Source organism: Arachis ipaensis, chromosome B2, assembly GCF_059453495.1.
Source record: "Arachis ipaensis isolate K30076 ecotype BB chromosome B2, ASM5945349v1, whole genome shotgun sequence".
NCBI lineage: Eukaryota > Viridiplantae > Streptophyta > Magnoliopsida > Fabales > Fabaceae > Arachis > Arachis ipaensis.
The window spans coordinates 110,428,430-110,439,208 of NC_142437.1; the positions used below are offsets into that span (position 1 = coordinate 110,428,430).

At 30.1% G+C, this 10,779-nt stretch overlaps 1 long non-coding RNA gene across 1 annotated transcript; it reads left to right on the forward strand.

Moving 5' to 3' along the window:
* The first annotated feature begins 8,459 nt into the window (after positions 1–8,459).
* On the forward strand, positions 8,460–9,840 carry LOC148575206 (uncharacterized). Its single transcript, XR_015905307.1, has 3 exons — positions 8,460–8,696; positions 8,953–9,063; positions 9,525–9,840. It is a non-coding gene; the product is annotated as an uncharacterized LOC148575206 (long non-coding RNA).
* The last annotated feature ends 939 nt before the right edge of the window (positions 9,841–10,779 follow it).

The window sequence follows — 10,779 nt, forward strand, 5'->3', positions numbered from 1 at the left end:
TTTTGATGATTAACCAAAGGGGGAAAAAATGTAAAACTAGGAAAAAGCTCTAATGAACCTACTATAATCAGAAAGGCTTCCACCTTAGAGTTCTATACTTCTTTCCTCCATGATGTTCATACACAAAATCAAGCCGAGGGACAATCTTATAAAGCACACCATCGGCTTTTTCATAAAACCACAACCTCCGTCTCTTCCAAAAAAATGAGTGGCATGATGAACATCCCAAATCCAAATTGTTTTTTAGTTTTACATTATTTGACACGTTCGTCGATCAATCAATCTTGTGATCATTTATTTCGGCTTTTGACAATAATAAAAGTGGTTGGAGAAAGAAACGTTCATGTTTTTCTATAGCTCTTAATTATTCGTACCCCTTGGTTTTATACAGTTCACAAAATGTTTCATCATGCCATGTTTCCTCACAAACGGGTTTGGACAAATTTTTGTTGTGTCTTACGGTATTTCTTAACAATATGAACAATCACTAATCAAATAAAAATACACTACTTCTTCAAATTAACTATTTAAATATTAATATTAAAATAACCATCTGTATACTTAATAAAATGAATATCCGATATATCTATTGTTCACATTGTTTAGTATTTTTATTATTTACCTATATTTTTCCTTCTTAATTCAATAAGTCAATAACTGATTCATTGTGTATCTGAACTATATTTAAGGATTTACAGTTGATCAATAATAAATTGTTGTACAATAAAAAATTTAAAACCTCCATTTATTTAAATAAATTAATGAGCTAATTACTAAACTAATCCAAATAGATTTGGCTTGAATTAATTTGGCGATAAAAGAGTAAGAGGAGAATAGAAATCAAACTTGGTTTTTTTGGTGACTTAATTTTTTTTTGGTGACTTAAACTTACTTGGTTTAACTCTTTGCTATGGTTCTTTATAAGTATTCAAATTGCCGTTAAATTAAGGTTTTAAAATAATTTAGTCACTCGATTAGATATAGTTAATTCGAAAAATTTTATCCTAGATTTTATTGAATATAATTTTTATATACTAACAATCTATGAGTTATAACTCAAATGGTATAGTTTCTCCATACTCAATTAAGAGGTTGCGGGTTCGAGTCTCCTATCTTTGGTAAAAAAAAAACAAATCTAAAAGAGTTTTATATATACATATATTTAATTATGTATTATTAAATTATTAAAAGTAATTAATTATAAAAAAATTTACTTTGCAAAAAATTATTTAAATATATAAATTTAATTAGATAATTATGTAAAATTTTATCCACTTATAGTCTAATCACAAATACAATTATTATGATGTATTTGTTTGTTGAGATATAGACACTAATTATTAAATACGGTGGTGTATGTTTATTGTTTGTTTGTTGAGATACAAATTTAAATAGACATGATGGTATATAAATACACACAAAATACATGTATTTAATATTTTTTTTGAAATTGAGACACAAAAATACAATACATAAAATCATGGTTCTGAAAACCGAACCGGACCGGCCGGTTCAACCGGAAAAACCGGGAACCGGTCACCTAGCCGGTCCGGGTAAGGCCAGAAACCGTCTGGCAAAAAACCGGGGGAAAAACCGGTCGAACCGGCGGTTAACCGGTGAACCGGGAGAACCGTCCGGTTTTTTTGCGGTTTTTGGAAGGGAAGTTAAAAGATTAAACGGCATCGTTTTGGCTCTTTTTTTTTTTAAAAAAAAAAAAAAAAAAAAAAAAAAGAAAACGCCTAAACGAAAGGAAGCCCTAAATCCCCTAATCAGTTTCCACCTTCCAGAGATCACCCACGGCCCCAAGCTCCAGAAGGCAGAAACCACCCAAGCACAGTTCACCACCCAGTCACACACAGCCATCAGCCTCTTCGCAGTCGCATACCCACCAGCCCACCACCACCAAACGAGCAGCCACAGCAGCGACGATGTTGACCACCGCAACCACCACCGTCGTTGCCGAGCTCGCCTCCTCCTTGGTCGTCGCCGAGCTCGCCTACTCGTTGGTCGTCGCCGACACCGCGTCCTCGCCGTTACTCGCCTCCTCCTAATCTACTAATCCGGGAAGCCTGCCCCCAAGCCTAGCCTCCACCACCGCCTTGTGCCTCTATTGCCGCTGCGCCATTCGTCGCACCGACCCCTGTTCGCTCTCAGACTCACCAGTCGCAGGCACGCTGTTTCTTCCTCGAGCGTCCGTCGTCTTCCTCTTCCCCTGGAGCTGCTGCATGCCTGCATACAAAGGATTTCTTGATTCTTGTAAGTGAAAATTTTTTCAAATAGGCACCAAAAACTGGTTACAATTTGCTAAAATTCAAATTAGTTTGATATTTTTTACTGTGGTGGGTGGTTTTATCAAACAGGAAGAAATGAATTATATAATATGCACTTGACTTAGTATAGATGCACAATGGGTAATCCCTTGAGGGACATTTATTTATAGACACAATTTTATGTGAAAGATATTGTTGATATTGATTTATCTTGACATGCTTACTTGCCTTTGGATATTGTTAAACAAGCTAAATGTAGAGATTGATAATTTGTTTTCATTATATCAGGAAGGTCATGAGGAAGCTCAAGAAGAGTTGCCTAAGAAAGCAAAAATCTTCTTTAGTACTGCAGTTCAGAACTGGGATGCTGACTTTTATGTGAAAGTTGATGACAGTATTGACATTGATCTGGGTAAAGAGTGTTTATATTTTGATCTCCTTATATAGTGTGTGTGTGTGTGTTTTTTTTTTGATAAGCAGTTAACTGTTTTTTTTCCAATATGAAATTATTGACACATTTTTTTATATGTTGACTGGCCTAACAGAGGGATTAATTGACCTTCTTAACCGCCGCCGCGGTCAGGATGGGGCATATATTGGATGCATGAAATCTGGAGAAGTGATATCAGAAGAGTACTTTGTGAATTATGATTTCATATATTTTATTTCATGATAAGTTATCCGTGCCCCTTGCCTGCCTATGGTTATGCTTCTGTTTGTTGTTGGTTCTCCTTCACCAAATGTTAAATATGTAACCAAATACAAGTTGAATCTTGCCAGTTTTGGATTAAGCTTATAAGCATCATTTTGGTTGCTTTTCAGGGGCAAGGCATGGTATGAGCCTGAATGGTGGAAATTTGGGGATGAAAAGTCGTAAGTGATATAACTTTCTATGGAAGTTTTTGTTTATTAAAGGAGAGATTTAAGTAGCAATGGTTACCTTACTGCAATTACCTTGTCATACCTTGTCATTTATGTGCGTTTTGAATATTGTCATTTGAAGTTGTTTATGACCTTTTAATGATAAATTATGTATTGTACATTTTGTGAAATTGTTAAATTTTGAATTTTATTAATTTCAAAATTATTGAATTTAACTTTTTAAAATTATGTATTCAATTTTTTATAATTTCACTCTATATATTAAACCGGTTCAACCACGGTTCAACCACGGTTGAACCATTGAACCATTGAACCAGTCACTTGACCGGTTTGATGACCGGTCCGGTTCTCGCAACCTTGCATAAAATACAAAATTTGACCTTTTTATTCTTAATTATTTTTAAAATTATCAATTGTATTTTCATATCTTCTTTTTACTTTCTATTCTCTCTCCTCCCTTTTTTTTAAAAAAGATAAAATTAATATATTTAATTTATATATATGTGTCTTATATATTATTACCAAATACATTATAAAATTTGTGTATTTTTATAATTTATTTCTATGTATCTTTATGTATTTATATATATGTTTTAAAGACACTAATCAAACACAGCTCTCTAATTATATATCTGCCTAGAATACTAAAAGCCACAACCGTTGGGGTAAAATAACATTTATTTATTTATTATCATTTAAATTTATTTTGTTTAAAATATAAAACAAATATCACTTGTTATCCAAATTTACAAAATAAACCAAACAGACTGCAAGGGAGAAAGAATAGATTAATCCTACGCAATCGAAACAGAGAGAAAAATATCACTTTGGATTCATTTCCTCCTAATTTCATCCGATTACACCTTTAACACTAATTTGAATTGGTCACTGACAACTTTTATAGGTTGTCTTTTTCCAGAAGCTGCAACCACAAAAAATAAAAAGAGAAACGTACATATGAACCTTACCAAACAAAATTAAAATACGATAAATGTTATAAAACCAACACTTTTTATTAGTATTTTATTTATTATTATACTATTAAAATTTAAGATTTAAATTTAATATAAAAATATTTTTATTAACTAAATATTAATTAAAAATAACAAGCTTTATTAATTATATAATATTATTTTTATACTAATTTTTTATTTTTAATTTTAGAATTGTTATTAATAACATCAGTATTTTGCATAGTATTTATTGAGAAAAAAGTTATGTGGAAATCAGAATTATTATTAGCATCTCTTATAGAAAAAAATTTAAAGATCAATAATTTTAATTTATATTGACTAATATTTTTAGCCAATAATTTAATACTTTTAATTTAACAGTTGAATATTATATTTTAATCAATAATTTTTAATATTATTAATTAACTATTGATTAATAATAATAAATTATACTGAATTTATAGTATTATTTTTTTATATTTAATATTCAATTAAGAGGTTGCGGGTTCGAGTCTCCTATCTTTGGTAAAAAAAAAAAAAAGCCAATGAGATATAGCTCAAATGGCATAGTCTCTCCATACTCAATTAAGAGGTCGCGGATTCGAGTCTCCTATCTTTGATTAAAAAAAAAAAAAATTTAACTCTCCTAGCTATTATGGGTCCTCCTCATGGAAATGATTAATTAGTTCAATAATGGTGATTGCTCGTCTTAACTTTCAGTCTTTCAGTCAATCCTGGAGTCAACTAAGCCCAACCTTCAAGTCACCTTTCCCGTCAACTTTGGGATAACTGGAAAATTGAACACTAGTCTTTATCTGTACGGCAATATATATATATATATATATATAATTGTTAAATTCTCGATGTAGGTGCTATATACATAGTTGGTTCTCATCCTTCAGAGACTACGAGTATAATCGGAACATCTGTCGACAAAAGGATCACCCTAAGATGATCTCGTGGCTATTGAGAACGAATCAAATCAGATGATTTTATTTCTCAATCTTTTCGACCTCGGTTCCATAGGAGCAAGTCATAAAGATTGAAAAAAATCGGTCATTCACAACCACTGATGAAGGATTCCTCGAAAAGTTAAGGATTAATATAGTAAAATTCTAAATCGAATGAATTCGGTCTTATACATACGCGAGGAAGGTAATCATAAAAGAAAGAAGAACAAGAAAAAAGAAGGCGTTAAGAGACCCTCCTGGCCCCACCCTAGACACTCTGAGATCCTTTTTCAAACCTGCTCCCATTTCGAGTCAGGAGATAGATAAATAGACACATCCCATTGCACTGATCGGGGGCGTTCGTAGTGACTGAGGGAGTCGAAGACCAAGAAGTGAGTTATTTATCAGCCAAGCATTCTATTCTTCTTACGGCTAAATCCAAGCTCCTGGTCCTGCAAAAAGTAAAAAAAATTTAACCCGAAATCCATTTGCCTTCTTTCATCCCATTTTAACGAAACTAAAAACGAAAAAAAAATGGCAAAATAATTTTTTCAGGTTCTCGGGATTTTAAATGCAAGAACAAAACTGTTTATAAATTTTTTAAAAGAAACAGCAAAATGGATCATCAAAATTTTTCTATTTATAAACGAAAAAATAATATATATATATATATATATATATATATATATATATATATATATGGATTACTAGTTAAATTCGTTTTTGAAAGATCATTCATTTTTTAAATTAGTCTTCAAATAATTTTTTTTAATCATATTAGTCTTTGAAAGATAAAACGTAAGTCAAATTGATCTTTCCGTTAGTTAGATGATAACGTATCACGTTAAGTGCCTCATGTCACTAAATGATTGGTTGACGTGTCAGGTCAGTGATACCTAACACGCCACGTGTTACTTGACATGTGAAAAAATTATTTATAATCAAAATAGTCCCTAAAAGTCCAAACGTAAGTCATTTTCATCCCTAAAATTTTAAAATTAATCAAATTAGTCCTTATATGTTTTTTTAATTTTTTTTATAATATTAAATTTAAAATATTTTTGATGATACTAATTTTAATATTATTTTTAGACCTTAATAAACAAAATTTTCTTTATATAAAATAATAAAAATAATTAAATTATTATAAAATTATTTTGTTATTTGTATTCTAAAGTTTTACATTTTTTAAATGGTAAGTTTTTTTATAGTGAAATTTTTTTATTTAAATGAGTTTATCAAATTATTGTTGATTATATATTTAAAAATTTAATATTTTAAATTTCACTAAATAATATAGTAGTTATTTTAAAATTTAAATCTTTGAAATTTTTTAAAATTATGATTTATATTATTGTTTAATTTATATGATAGAACTCAATAATTTAAAAATCGATTTGTGGGATCAAGTGTTGAATAAAAGATTAAAATATTTAAAATAACTACTATATTTATTTAATGAAATCCAAAATATTAAAACTTTTGGTATATACTAGTTATTAAGATTCAATAATAATTTGTGTTCTATCATATAAATATTTTATATTAAAATATTAAGATTTAACAAGTGATTCGACAAATCGATTTTTAATTATTGAGTTCTACCATATAAATTAAACAATAATAAAAATTATAATTTTAAAAATTTAAAAGATTTAAATTTTAAAATAACTACTATATTATTTAGTGAAATTTAAAATATTAAATTTTAAATATATAATCATCGATAATTTGATAAATTCGTTTAAATAAAAAAAAATTACTATAAAAAAATTACAATTTGAAAAGATAAATGATAAAATAATTTTATAATAATTTAATTATTTTTATTATTTTATGTAAAGAGAATTTTGTTCGTTAAGGTCTAAAAATAATATTAAAATTAGTACTATCAAAAAATATTTTAAATTTAATATTATGAAGAAAAAATAAAAAAATTATATAAGGACTAATTTGATTAATTTTTAAAATTTTAGGGATGAAAATGACTTACGTCTGAACTTTCAAGAACTATTTTGATTATAAATAACTTTGTTACATGTCAAGTGACACGTGGCACTTAACGTGATACGTCATAATGCCACGTGGCACTTAATGTGACATGTCATCATCTAACTAACGAAATGACCAATTTGATTTACGTTTTATCTTTCAAAGACTAATATGACTAAAAAAATCATTTAAGGACTAATTTAAAGAATGGATGATCTTTTAGGGACGAATTTGACTATTAACCCGTATATATATATATAAGGAATAAAAACTCAAAATAGTGTTAAAAAATAATTAAAATTAATACTTTAATTTAAATAGTATATTGAAATAAGTATAATCATAAAAATTTTAAAATATAATTATATATAAAGTATTATAAAATAATAAAAAAATATAAATAGTAAAAGTAATAAGAATGTGTTTTTTGTCAATTTGTTTTAAAAATATAATAAATATTTTTGTTTTGTATCTAATTATCTAATAAATTTATTTTTAAATAAACAGATTATATATGATATATAAGTATGCCAAATAGAATAACATTTAAATAGTTTGTAGCTTAAAATTTGTTATGATAATATTATTACGATATTTTTAATGTAGATATTTATTATATTTAATTAATATTTTATATTTTTATTGAATAATAATATGTAATAAAATAGTTAATTATGAGCGTTATGATTTTAATTTTTCGTTTTGTCAAATAATTAAAATTAATAATGTAGTATTATTAGAGAAAGAAACATCACTTAAATTTAATGCACAAAAATTTAGTATTAATTTTTATATAATAAAAAGGTGAAAATTCATATGCAAATAACTTTATGTGAAGTTGAAAGTTGAAAATTTTTAAATAATTTAATTGATTTGATTAAATTTTTATCTAACGATTTCTAATTATCAACTTCACATAAAATTAAAGAAATCTAATTATCAACTTCACGTAAAATTAACTACACTTGAATTTTCATCTGCTAAAAATTAGATAAATAGATAGATTAACTTGTTTAGAAGCACTGAGTTCTTATCTTTTATTTTGATGATTAACCAAAGGGGCAAAAAACTATTAGAGAAAATGACAAATTAGTCCTTGACCTTTTACTCTGCGGGCATTTTAGTCCCTTACCATTAGAAAATACTTTTAAGTCCCTGACGTCCCTAAAAATTAGACGGATCAGTCCCTCCGTCCATAAGCCACCGTCAGACCCGACGGAAAAGGCTGACCTGGCTCCCCCTCTGCCTACCTGGTTTAACGGTGTTCCCACGTGGCACGTTAGTGGAATGGAGCTTTTGAAAAAGGGACACATAAGTCCCTGTCACTCAAAACGACGTCGTTTTGTGTGCTGCTCTATTCTTCAAATTCGTTTGGGTTGTTCGTTTATGGTGGTGGCTGGTTGTTGGTTTATGATGATCACAGTGTGTTTGAGTTCTTCACTACTATCTTCGTTCCATCTTCTAGCTCTCCCTTGTAAACGGTTCCAAATCCGCCTCACCCCAGCTCATTTTCGGCTGCGAAATCCTTCATCACCTCGTGTAGAACTTGTACTAAGTGTTTTCTATTTCACCACTCAGGTTACTCACAGAACTTACAAATAGAGAAACAAGCAAAACAGCCACAAATGTAAAGATTCCAACACCAACAAGTAATACTACCAATTTTGATCTTTTCGAGCCATTTGATCTTTGAACCGGGTGTAATTTAGTCCTACTTATATAGTGTACATAACTGCATTTGTCTGGCTTTATGGATCATCACAGTATCTGTATATGCTGTGTAAACATGCAACTCATCACATTTATCTAATTTTTTCCACTTTTTGAAGCCTTGAAATTGTTATCTAAACAGCCAACTGGTAATTGATTTATTTATTTTCTAACTTTTGTGGTACTTATTGACAGTGGATAGTTCAAGTTGATGCAAAATTTGATGAAGATGCCAGCAACTTTGAGGATTTGTTTTCATTTGGTCCCTGACTATTTGCTGCTCATTCATAATAGCCGTACCTTCAAGTTAGTTTTCATACTACATATATTGGCACAATTTACAATTAAAGTGTTGCTAAAATTATCTGAAATTACTTACATACTTTGATTGCTGTTACATTTTTGCAACTTAGAAGCAGCTGTTTGACAAATCAATAATTATTCATGATGGAATCTTTTGGGAGTGGAAATTGTGAGGTGTCAGCCTTGATTAAAATGCTAATCTCTCTTGTTTGAGTGAAACAATGTTACCATTGTAATCTTTTCGGCAAAGTTAGTTAATCAGTTCATATTATCATAATTTTTATAATTTTATAGGTCATCCTCACCTGAATATAAAAGGTATAAATAAGACATGAAAAGCATAGCTATGTAACATGCCTACTGAAACCAAAGAAATTATCTCATCCTTACTGAAATCAACTGCTGAATTATGCAACTTTGTAATTTGTTATGATTACTTACAAGTTAATTATTTTCTCTTTCAGTGTAGTTGTTGATCCTTCCAATCTAGGTGATGGTCTTCATTATTATGAGGTCTATGGTATTGACTGCAAAGCACCATGGCGTGATCCTCTTTTTAGAATACCAATTACCATAACCAAGTCCCATGCTGTAACTAGTCAGCCTCCAAGAGTTTCATTTTCGAAGATGATATTCCAGAAAGAATGCATGTTTTATTCATCTGCAAATGGATTTTTCTTGGGCAATATGTGATCTTTGTTAAAGAAAGAATTAAAACCAAGATTATGATGTGCTGTACTTGTATTATTCTTTCAAATCCAAAGGAAAAGAGAGATTGGTTAATTGCAATGATTCTGTCCAAAGGAAAAGACCACCCTGTGGTTGCATTCAAAGAAGGATTCATTTCCAAAGACAAGATCCTTATGTTGTGAGTCCTTTGAAGAAATCAAAAGGGATTGTGTCAAATTCATTGTAATCCAAGAAAGTATATTCCAATTTGGACAATCCATTGAAACTTGGTAAAACCCCGCTGAGGTTGTTCCTTTGGAAACCCAAATTATGGAGTTCTGTGAGCTGGTTCAAATTCTGAGGGAGTGAATCTTTGAGACCAAGATTCTTTGACTGAATCTGTGTCACCCTGTCACCATTGCAATACACATAAGGCCATGGAGGATTGCCACATGGGTCACCTACTCCATTCTCTGGCCATTTGAGAAGCTCGGGATTTTGCAATCCTTTTCTGAAATCATTCAGAATTTTGAGATCATTTGGGTCTGTAGCACCGTAACACACTGTGATCATCATAAACGAACAACCAGCCACCATCATAAACGAACAATCCAAACGAATTTGAAGATTAGGGCAGCACACAAAACGACGTCGTTTTGAGTGACAGGGACTTATGTGTCCCATTTTCAAAAGCTCCATCCCACTAATGTGTCACATGGGAACGCCGTTAAGCCAGGTAAGCAGAGAGGTAGCCAGGTCAGCCTTTTCCGTCAGGTCTGAGTGTGGCTTATGGACGGAGGGACTGATCCGTCTAATTTTTAGGGACGTCAGGGACTTAAAAGTATATTCCAATGGTCATGAACGAAAATGTCCGCGGGTTAAAAGGTCAGGGACTAATTTGTCCTTTTCTCAAACTATTATAATAATTTTAGGACCACTTATGAATATTGTAATAATTTTAGGACCAACCTTTATATGTTGAAAATTCTTCAAATAAATTTGAGAGACATATTAAATGGCCAAAACTATTAGGTAACATGCACCGATCGA